Source organism: Vanessa atalanta, chromosome 7 (genome assembly GCF_905147765.1).
Source record: "Vanessa atalanta chromosome 7, ilVanAtal1.2, whole genome shotgun sequence".
Lineage (NCBI taxonomy): Eukaryota > Metazoa > Arthropoda > Insecta > Lepidoptera > Nymphalidae > Vanessa > Vanessa atalanta.
The window spans coordinates 9,544,766-9,556,703 of record NC_061877.1 but is presented as its reverse complement, the minus strand read 5'-3'; positions in this window follow the sequence as shown (position 1 = coordinate 9,556,703).

The following is an 11,938-nucleotide window of genomic DNA, read 5'->3' as shown; positions in this document are numbered from 1 at the left end:
TTTAGTTCAGAACTTAATTCTCTTGAAAAAGTCGATGTAAACGTATAAAAAGACCAAAAATGCACTTCATTGAAATCGTTTCTTACGAGCAAAATTCAATCGTCATTTTACAAGTGTCATTTCGGAATGTTCAATGAACAACTACTAACTCAAAGCTCTTTAATCCTTAATATATATGTAGGAATGATGTATGTGTAATAATATGTTTTATAATTGAATATATGACAAAATCTCTTCATTGAAATTCGTCTAAATCTACAAAAACATTCATAAAAGCTAAGCCCGATAATGTTTACCTCGCTTTTATCTGATTGATTTTCTTCTTTGGTATTCCTATCTCTAATAAAAGTAGCGAGTAAGAATATAAGAAACAATTATAGCCCGCGGCTTCTGTCGTTAGATGTCAGGCATAAGTTCAAGCTCAATTCTTTTTTTTTTAATTTGGCTTTTATTTGTGCCGAAAGGGCACAGATTATTTCGCCAATGTCACGTGCGACAAGCTTACTTCATACCATTTTTTTTTTAAATTCGATTTAGAGGTTCTGCCAGAGTAACAGGCAGACAGCGTTTCTTTCGAATTTATAATATTAGTGTAGATGATCAGTTGATTCTAAAGTTCAGAGCTAGGAGATCACGAACAGTTTTATCAGCAGAAGCAGTTATAAGGATAAGTACATGTGTTTTGCTAAACAAATTTTAATTAATTTATAATGTTGGCATTTGTAATAATATATGTGTATTTATTGTCCCAAAATTTTAAGCAAAAATTTAATGGAACTTTTTTTTCGTTAGCATTACATATTTTATGGTACAAAGCTATATACCTAGGTCAATGCAACAAAAAAACATGCGGATAATATGTAAAATTGAATATTTCACCTTTCACCAAAATCCTGTAATTCCTTTGTATAGAAATACAAGGTCAGGATTTTCTGACTATATTTATATACGAGTAGCAGAGGCAATCTCGTATGCGGGCGTGTTTAGGGGGCACACTTAATTACTTCCCAGCGTAGCGACAAGAAACAGCTAACGTGATATAAAATTAAACTGTTAATGTATGTTAACTTAAGCGATGAGATTCTCAACAAAATGGAACGCCTTCCAAATACGTAAATGATAAAAGGATACAGGAAAAAACACATATATGCCGTTTAATTTATTATTTAGTTCGTAGTGCTAATAGCTAAGATAAATATTGTAGGTATTTCACTCTGCAGAAAAGCTTATGTTCCTGATGCCTTCGCATCGCGTCGGATTTATTACTGACCTCGTTCACCGAGGAAATGGTCGGTTGTGGAATAGCTTGCCCGAGGACATTAGAAAAATCCCGACACGGAATTCGTTTAAGCTGTAAATCAATAATTTGTTACTTTTGAAGAAAATAAACATTAGAACCTTTTAAAACAATTAAATCACCTTAAAAATGTTTATTAATATTTGTGTTTGATAGTAACAAAAAATATGAAAACCATAATGCTGAATCAATATGATTACTAGTAATCCGTATATAAAAATCGTACTATTTATCGTCATATTTCTCCCCCTTAAAATTAAAATTTAATTAATTTAAGTAAAGTAACTTTAAGTTAATCTTATAGTTTCGGAGTATAAAATGTAATCTTCTTTTATTTGCAATTAATTATTATTATCCATTCATACTTAGTTACTTGAATAACAAAGGAATACATCAATAAAGACTATATCGACATTTTAATTATACATGGTTTGCCTGAATTACTTTATTAATACTTTCTTTGGCAATAACTGTATATACTATCGACATATTTATATTCATCAACGTTTACAGTAATCTATACCTAATTAAGCGATTGCAAATATTCAAAACCGTTACTCGCATATCGCCGTTACTCGCATTGGTATATTTGTACGATCGATCTCCATAAAGACTTCGACATCGATTCCATCACCAATCAAAATACTATCTGCGGCGTATTTTGATATACCCAGACAACACGGTCATCTGTTGATAAGCTCAGGCCTGTTCGTATATTATCTGCACTCAGAAATCCTACGAGCATTCGGAACTAAAAATCCTATAGAGTTTCTACCGCAAACGCTGTCTTAGTAAGGGAAACATTACCCAGACATAGTCACCGTCCTCGGGTATTCCTGAGTTACCGAATTCCCGAGTTACCGAGACCGTCGGGCTCCTCCCGAGGTCGTCACGATAACTCGCGACGCTACGCGAAGTAGACAATTATTATATTTCCACCAAATTTAAAACATAGTTATAATGAGTATAAAATGTTCATCTTTGTCATATACTACTTGTTATAAACGAAAACATAAATACCTTCAATACAATAAAATATATCAAAAGTAAAACATATTTGGAACGAACAACAAATTAGCATTGATTCAAAAGATTAACCTGGTCCCTAAAATGAATTTATTCATCAAAATCTTAGCAATCGAATCGACGTGAATCCTGAAACTTGATTAAAACTCCTATTCAGTTGAACGTAATCTCGTTTTTGTGTAAAATGACTCAATGAGTCTTAAAACAAATGATTCAATCTATTGCCGTTTTAGTACAATCTACGTGACGTAACTTTATCTATGTATAAATTACAATATGTTAGCATTAATTAACAAATTTTAAATATTACTAATTAAAAAAATATAAGAGTAGTTTTTTTTTCAAAACATGTAAATTGATACATACTCGTACAATACCACAAATTTCCGATAATTATTACGGGTGAATTTCGACCGCAGAGTGAATTTTACATCACGTTATAAATAGTTGTGTAACAATAAATATGTTATAGTTTATATATAATGACGATGGTATCCTCTTGATCGATAACGGTCATAGAGGCAATGGTGCAAATGTTTTCGCAAAAACACAGATGTACTTATCTCACAACTTAACACGACCGACGATACAACAGGTACATAACCGGGCGCCAGAGTGTAAGATTTTAGTGCAAATTTATTGACAGACAATAATTTTAATGCCCAAATCCGAGACTTCAACCTAAGACCTCGAGATTAGCTTATAAGCTAATCACTACGACAGCCAATGACACAGTAAACATCTTTTAAATTCTAATAACCTCATAACTCTACAATTTTAATATAGAATTTCAAATGGTAAGCATAAAAGTACTACGAACATTGAAACATAAACAGTCCCACTGATTGTGTCGTACACATGCTGAGCTTTTTGAAATGTCAAATTACTTTAGTTTTAGAATTTGTATCTAATTGCTGTCCCGTTTATATAGAAAGTTGGAGAAACATAAGCAGAACTTTTTTGATTTAGAGATAATAATATTGTATCATTTGTGTCTGTAGAATAAGCAATACAATAGAAACGACTAAAATATGTACCGATAGCTTGTATAAAACAAGTAAGTTGGATTAAAAAAAATATCGAATAGTTCTATATGATTGTCAGTTATAGTCGGCAACAGTTCTTTAAAACGAATAAATCAATCTGCATTCGTTTTAGTTATTTTGCATTTCGCTTCTGTAACATATTCATTGGTTTGTTGCAAGCGCGTTTCAAAACTTTTACATAACTATTCATGACGTACATATATTCTGTGAGCTGGATTCAGTTATTTTTAAGAGAATGCATCATAAAAGGCTCTGTTGTGTTGTTTTACACATGCATATCTATACAGAATGTTTAAAATGAATAAGTTTATTAGAGACGGTATAAAATAGTTATGTTTTACATCATTTTATCTTTAGTACACAAAAAAGTATCAGGCTGTTAATGTCTACAGGCCAGGAGTTACTTTGGAGTTTACTTCAACTCGCGGCTCCAATGCGGATTGAGGGATACTCGTGGCAGTTTTTCGTACAAGATTCCACACGAAGTTTTCCCTTCAAATTCACATGTGTTTAATTTATATAAAAGCCAATTATACCTAAAAAGTACCTTAGTATTATTTAATACCTAACTTTGAGATACAGTGTGTATTACTTGTGACCAAAGCAATAAAAACGACCAAGATATATGACACCTAGTACCTGCTACTAGGGCACCTCGTTACCAAAAAGAATCTCAACCCTTCAAATGCTCAGTGTCTTAATTTTTAAATGTCCGACCAAAGGTCGCATCATGGCCGAATCCGATTCCGAAGCTTATTAATTGACTATCGCCATGACCTTAGCCTGAAGTCGAAGCCGAAGCTGAAGAATTAATAAACCTACAAAATTCAATTGAATATCTTTGCCAAATTATGCAGGTTTGAAAATGACCTTGATTTAAAAAAAACACATATTTTTTTAACTGCAATATTCATTAGATTCAAATTCAATAAAACTGAGAAATAATATCGAATAAGGAAAAGAAACAGCCTGTAAATTTCCCACTGCTGTGCTGTGGCCTCCTCTCTTATTTGAGGAGAGAGTTTAAAGTGAATTCTACCACGGTAATCCAATTCGTGATGTGGCATTTCCACCTGGCACAAAATGTATTCTAAATTATAATTAATCACATGAAAATTCAGTACTGCTTGGTTCGAACTTAAAACCGTCAATTACGATTCACGTTTAAAAAATATGATATTAAATCATAAGTTTCAGATTATTCTTCCTGAAATGTATGTTCGCTATATAGGTATATAAACCTTTATATATTTAATTTAAGTGTTAATAAGAAACGTTTGTTATTTAAAGTAAAAAAAACTTTATGTTGTTATCTAGTACACAATGCAAAATACATAAATAATTTCCAAAGTACGTCCAAGGCTTACCGAGGGAAGTAATTATAAGGCGCCTCCAGCGGCTAAAGTTAACAGGTACACAAACCAACTCACATAACGTATAAACTACGTGACCTTAGAAAGTAAAATATACTAAGCAAGAAATGAAAATATATTTTCAGCTTAAATTTATTTTGTAAAATATTGAAAATGTTACTATTTGCGTAGCAAATTCATAAATATAATAATGTTTTTTTTTTACAGTAATAATATTAATTCGTTCAACAAATATATAGTTTAACTATACTAATACTAAGATAATATGTTAATAATAAGTGTCAATAGATTGCTCTTATTAATGTTTTGATGATTCTAAATCGCGCTGGCAAGTTTTTTGTAATAAGTAAATTATTATCTTAAATTATTTCATATTTTACGAACAAAAACGCCACCCGAACACCGTAATGAGGTGCGAACTCATACGGGGCCCTTAAGATGGACGTCATTTGGAGCCCGAGACGTCTCGAATTTCAAAGCGTAGTCAAGCACTCGTCGTTGCGCCATTAAATCCAGTAAGAGCCAACAACAATTACACAATCAGAATACAAAATAAAATAATATTATAATATTAACATTGCCCATTAGAAAATGTAAATATATTTTGAGGAGCATTACTCAAAACAAAATTTTATAGACGAGGATAGGTATGTAAGGCGGTGTACGATACACCCATTTGGGTTGATACTCTTACCGCTCAAAACAAGGCCACAGAGCGTCATAGCGGTGATGGCTATACATCATCATCAGCCCGCATTCGTCCACTGCTGAACATAGGCCTCTCCAAATACACGCCACTGTGGTCTTTCTTCGGCAACTCGCATCCAGCTCCTGCCAGCCGTCTTGCGCAAATCGTCACTCAACCGTGCCTGAGGACGTCCTACACTACGTTTGCCGAGACGCGGTCTCCACTCTAGAACACGTTTTCCCCAACGGTTATCGGTTCTACGACAAATATGGCTGTACGTGGTTACCGAACTGTGATATCAACAGTGGCAACGCTGGAAACTCCAGCCGGAGATGCTCGCGTTAGTGTACCCCACTGGGTGAAAGTCAAGGCGAGCGACGTCCGTTCAGGGTCTACTGAGGTGGGGTGAATCAGAAACCTAGCCCAAGGAGACCTGATTCACAGATGTAAAGAGGACGCCATTCGCAGACCTGGTGACAGTGGATTAAATGTGCTCCTATTTGAGGCGCTAAACATAGTCTTTTTGGTTTTGTCTTACTGAAAAGCTACTAAACCGGATGATACAGCGCGTTCTCGAATACGTTTTAGTATATAATATTACCATATAAACAGTAGCGCTTCGCAATTTCATCCGCTTATAATTTAAACTATTGGCGTGACAAACGTAAATTCCATATTCCTGTAAAAATTAATAATAAATATTTATTTACGTAGCCCTGAAACCTTAGTGATTTTGATCCATTAATTTAAAGCATCATTTGAAAATAGTTTATAATTTGAGTTATTCTCAACTCACAAATTTTATTTTCAGAATAGTACTATAAATAAATTGGATTTTGACTATAATAAAACTTACTCCACATACAGAGAGTAATACTCTATTGAACAGTAAATTTATCTCCATCAGTTCAAATTGGCGTCGTCGGCCGATAGTCACGAGGGGACGGGTCACCAAATCCTAATGGTCTGAACGTAGCATACATCTGTTTCAACAGTGAGGATATTGTATCCGTATAATATCCCGCCAATATAATCTTTTATATTTTCATTGACTAAAAACAACCCGAATAAAGGATTATTCGGGTTGTTTTTAGAAGATCATATATATGCATAATAATATCATGTAATTCGACATTTTACATTATTATAATAGTTATATTTCAACCCGATGCATTTGACGCTTCAATATTATTTTATTCTGTAATTTCCGGACGGATATAAACTGTACGGTATGTTGATGTTGTATTGCTATCTAAGCAAAAATTGTCAAAACTATAAAACATGCTGGTACTTAAAATTTTTATATGGAATGTGTTTGGAAGTCCAAAATATTAACAGTATTTTTTTCTTTTAAAGATAAATGAATAAAGATAAATGTATTTGACTTACAGTTCTAATTTATATTCAAATAAATTATACATTAATTTTTAAGTATTATATATATTTTTAATTGGTAATTTTAGGCAATTGATCAAATGATAAACAATAAATATTGATGCGTGCGGTAGTGTGTTCATATATTAGAATGTAGAGAAAATTACCTTAGCTATACTTAGTTAAATATTTACTGTTTAATGATATTTCATTACTTTAAAATTATATAACGAGGTAAATCCTTATTTACCTAGTCATGACGATGACCTAGACCAAAAATGTATTTGCATTCGCCGACCTGTTAAATAATTGAATTAAATACAAAAATAAATATAATATTACGTTCCATATACACAATAAACTACAAAACTAATAATAACTGTTCACAGTTACGGAGCTACTGACAGATAGAAAAGAATCTTCAAAGGCGCTTTGCTAGTTCTATTTCCGACCGAATCGATCCTTATCTCTCCTACTAATAAAACTCGATTATTGACAAGAATCAATTTATTTACATAATATTCTTTAGAGAGTACCTCGTTGGTGTAGTGGCTAATAAATGTCGCAAGGTCCTATAGTACTAAAACTCGATACAGACCAATTATTATTTGTTATTAAATCTTGTGTAACAGTTCGGACGAAGGCAATATATACTCTGCCGTTCCTCCAATAAGACGTAAAGCTGATATTGCCTGTAAGTCTGAATTGATGTTTTGTTATTTTTAATTAATCATTAATAAATGAAAGTATTTTAAATTGAATTCCAAATATCTTTGGTTAAATTAAAATTATAGTCATTTCATTTCTATCACGAGTAAGGGATGGAACAGCAAGTCACCTCATTAGCGTACTGAAGTATACAAGGGCAGCATATTATTAAGTCATATTGAGGCTTTTTATGTCGCAGCTTTACAAATGAAATATTATTTCATAAAAGGCTCTTTTTCACATTTCATTACAAGATTTTAATTCAGAATCGTTACTTTTTTTTACATAGCCACAGATTGGAATATTTTTATCTAATTCGTCCAAGTTGTTTCACCGGCGAGCACGAGACGAATTATAAACACAAATTAAGCACACAGAAATTCGGCCGGGCTTGAACTCAAAATTTTCAGTTAACATTCAGATGTTTTATATTCAATTAACTTTTTTTCAATTTCAGTTCTTTTTTCGCTAAAAGAACTACAAGAGAAACAGAACAAACGCAAACGGAAATTAAGTCGAGACAAAGATGCCGACGAAATGACGTCAAATGAAAGAAATGACGTGCGCTCTCTACAACCCAAAACAGTCGACAAATTATTATTTATACCCAAATAATTAAATTGAAAATAATGTTCAACATTTTATTTCATAAGTGTTTGATAACAAGTCGAGAGAACGAGCGCCGTTTTACTAATAAAGCAACAGGTCTTGACGGAGTTTCGGGCTTTGTAGGCTTCCCGATTACTCTTTTGCGGAAATTTTTACAGAGAAATTTCTTTAGAGCACAATTTTAAAGTAGAATTTTTGCTGTGTAACGTTTCAATAGTAAAACGTATCTGATACAGTTTTATTTCGTCGTGTGTACTAAATTGAGCAATGAAGTATGTACTGAAATTAAACATATAACGTAATCGGTTTAAATCATGTTTTGAAGTCCTTTGCCTTTATTCTTTCTTTTAACTTTTCTCTAACTTAACAAATCTTTAAACGGATAAAGTCATTAATACATGATATAATTATATGAATTACTATTATATCAGAATAATATTATAGTAGGTACCAGCCAGTGTACCGGGGCGACTGGGACTTGTTCATTCGATTTTGGTTAACAATTAATAAATCAATTATTATCTATCCTAATTTAAAAAAGGTGATGTATTTGTTTGTTTTTTTTAATGCGCTTTTCTCAGGCGCGATAAGTTTTTTTTATGAAATATTTATTTTATATCACGCCACAGCCCTCGACGACGGAACCGGGACGTTTAACACGTGTTAAGCAGATTATTTAATAAATAACCGTGTTATATAATCCTATTATATTATTTATAAAAATATATAAAAACATAATCAGTTTTATTACGTTGTCGTTACATATATATATCTTATGTACATTCTACTGAATATACATACGTGAATAGTCAATGTTATCGAATGTAAAGAACTATATATAGATATCGCCTTTGAAAGTCTAGAACAAGTAGGTAAGACAAAGTGTTCTTACGTGTTTGCGAGACTCATAACTTTATTAAGTTACAACTACGAGCAAATTACCCCGAATGGTCGTGTTACTGAAATAATGGTAGTTACAAGTTTCTTTACATAGGGAAAGTTTAATTTGATATATCATATGATATTCAAAATAACAGTAGAATTAAACAAGTAATAAACATTTATGTTACAAAATATTTTTGAAATGTTTCTAATATTTTAGAAACAAAAATGAAGCTCGTTTTGATGTTTCCAAAAATCGATTCGATTATAGGATCAACATTTGTATATACGGATGTTTGTAAATACTTCATTCGTCTTACACGTTACCAGAATATATCGATTCAAACTTGTTAATTTAATTCTTAACAGTATAAATGTAACAGTCACAGTAATTTAAAACAAACTTCATTATCATAACTAAGAAAATAAAACAGGAGATAGCACCTCGATATGTAATCAATAAAATTTTTTACTAAATGCGATAAAGGAAGTTTCATAGAGAAAAAGCAGATGGAATTTAGTGTTAATAATATTTGTTAAACGATCAAAAATTTAAAAATCGAATCAACGATTTTTTTTTATACACATCCTTTATTTACTTTAGTTTGATGTAAAGTATGTAGAGTAGGTTCAAATTTCATTAAACATTTAGACGGCCAAACCCAACTTCTACGAATGCAGATTGATAGTATAGACCTACCAACCGCGCCCAATTTATAACATATGTAATTAGCGCGCCCAATTGGTAGGTCTATATTTTAGAACATTCTTTTGTCTGATTATAGTAAAGATATAAGATAAGATAGACGTTCTAAAATCTTCTATTTATTTCTATACATTTTGTATAAAATTAATATACATCGAATTAAAACCTGAATGTATATCAATTAAAAATTTAACTAGAAGTTAAATTTAATTGTAAATTTGTTAAATACTACGTTCTGTAATTTATGTTCGAAACTGCTCAAAACTATTTTCATTTATAACGATTGTCAAATAAATTTACGTAACGTAAAGTGAAATTGGTAGAAAATTCAAGCTTTTCACGTTAAAAAAATTAATAATCCTGCAATAATAATCTAAATTGAATTATAATCCTAAACAAAATTAAATATATTCCTAGAAATTTTCGACTTTGTCCTGAGCCAAAATAGCGAATATTACGGGTTGAAATTCTGACAAGCATCACTGTACATACATATCTTTTCGATTATATCATATTAATCTCATGCCGCGGTGAAGGAAAATATTGTAAAAACAAATGTAATTGCATTTGTTTTTATAATATTTACCTTCACAACACATTGATTAATATGGTTCTGTATTTGTTTTCAATTTACTTTATTATTGTTATTTATTATTATTTTATTATTGTTGTGTTGTGTTGTTGTGATCAATTCCTGTGCTGATATTGAAATGGGTGGAAATATATAATAGTCCATTCCGTCATTGTTGATGTCCTACCTTCGAAATCATAGAAGACATTTCACTTATGGCTATAGCTTCGCTTTATATAGATTATGTAGGTATATATATTGACTTAAGTGACTTGTATAATGAGACGTGTAACGCAGTTTCTGACCTAATAACGTCAGAATATTGCATGCATTAGTAGGTCGGATCAGATATATAACACATTCTTAGAATCTAAATTAAAATTTGCTTATATTATTTATTTTTATATAGCATTATTTTACTAAATCCTTTTTTAATCTACTGGTTTCAGTTAAATATAGTCAAAGAAACACCTTATAGGTATTTTGGTATACTTAGCAAATCTATCTTATTGGAATAAGAAATAAACAAAAATAAAGGCAGTTAAACGTTAAGAGTAAACCAAAAAATAATTTTGCAAAAGAACACAGAGAAAGACATTTTTAACTATATAAATATTTGGTAATCAGACTATATATGTTTATATTAGAGAATAGAGAACAAGGTAAGTAAAAGTGACTACATTAGATATTAAAACGGTCGCCGTAGACGAATATCGAGCCTCAAACTTTACGACATAAAACGGCGGCGTCAGGTGCTACACCGGGAATTATAAATGGTGGAGAACATGCTATGTTAGTTTGAAACATTTTAAGAGAACACTAAACTGGTTTAATAAGTTACTAGCCTAAACCCTGGCATGCGTTGCTGTGCCTATACTTATTATTTTTTTAATTACGTTTAGCGCTTAAGTGTAAACTGTGTTAAATGTATACCAAATGTCATTAAAAATAGTCAAATATGTGCCTATTTTGTATAGCGATCGGCAGAACGACTTCGAAGTCTATTAATCTCAAAGATATAAACCAACATAATTTTTTACCGTAATGTTTTGAAATTAAGATTTTGACCTTATTTTACTTTACTTTCACTCCCTTCCCTTTCACAAAACTGCCGATCGAGATAAGAGAGGTTCCCCCTTCCCAATTACCGTACCTAGTACAAATACCAACAGGACATTATATAATTATATTTCTATTCCTTAACTCCCATCAATTTTGAGAGTAGCCGATGAATTTAGAATTTTATATAAAAAAAACCTTAGGAAATTTCTGGTTGAAAATTTCAGGCAAATAGCTCAATTGATTTAATTATTCGTTAAAATTGAACTGCACTAAATCTACTCAATATTGATTTATTAAAAGCTTGTGTAGTTTGTCGTTTTCACAACTTCTGTGTATAATTTCACAAGCACGATTTACAAGGTTTTATTGAATAAGTTCGGAGTCCTTCGATTCCGATCCCTCCTGATCATTAGCTAAGAGTATTAGCTCTACGGCGTTAGTTCTCTTAGAAATGACTTTAAGTAATATAATGAAAGCATTCTTAATTAATAATATCAATTTTAATACATAAAAATATCTGTTAAAAAGGTCTTACATATTGATTATAACATATATACGTTAAACCGTAGGATATGTGTATTATTTTAGATTGAAAT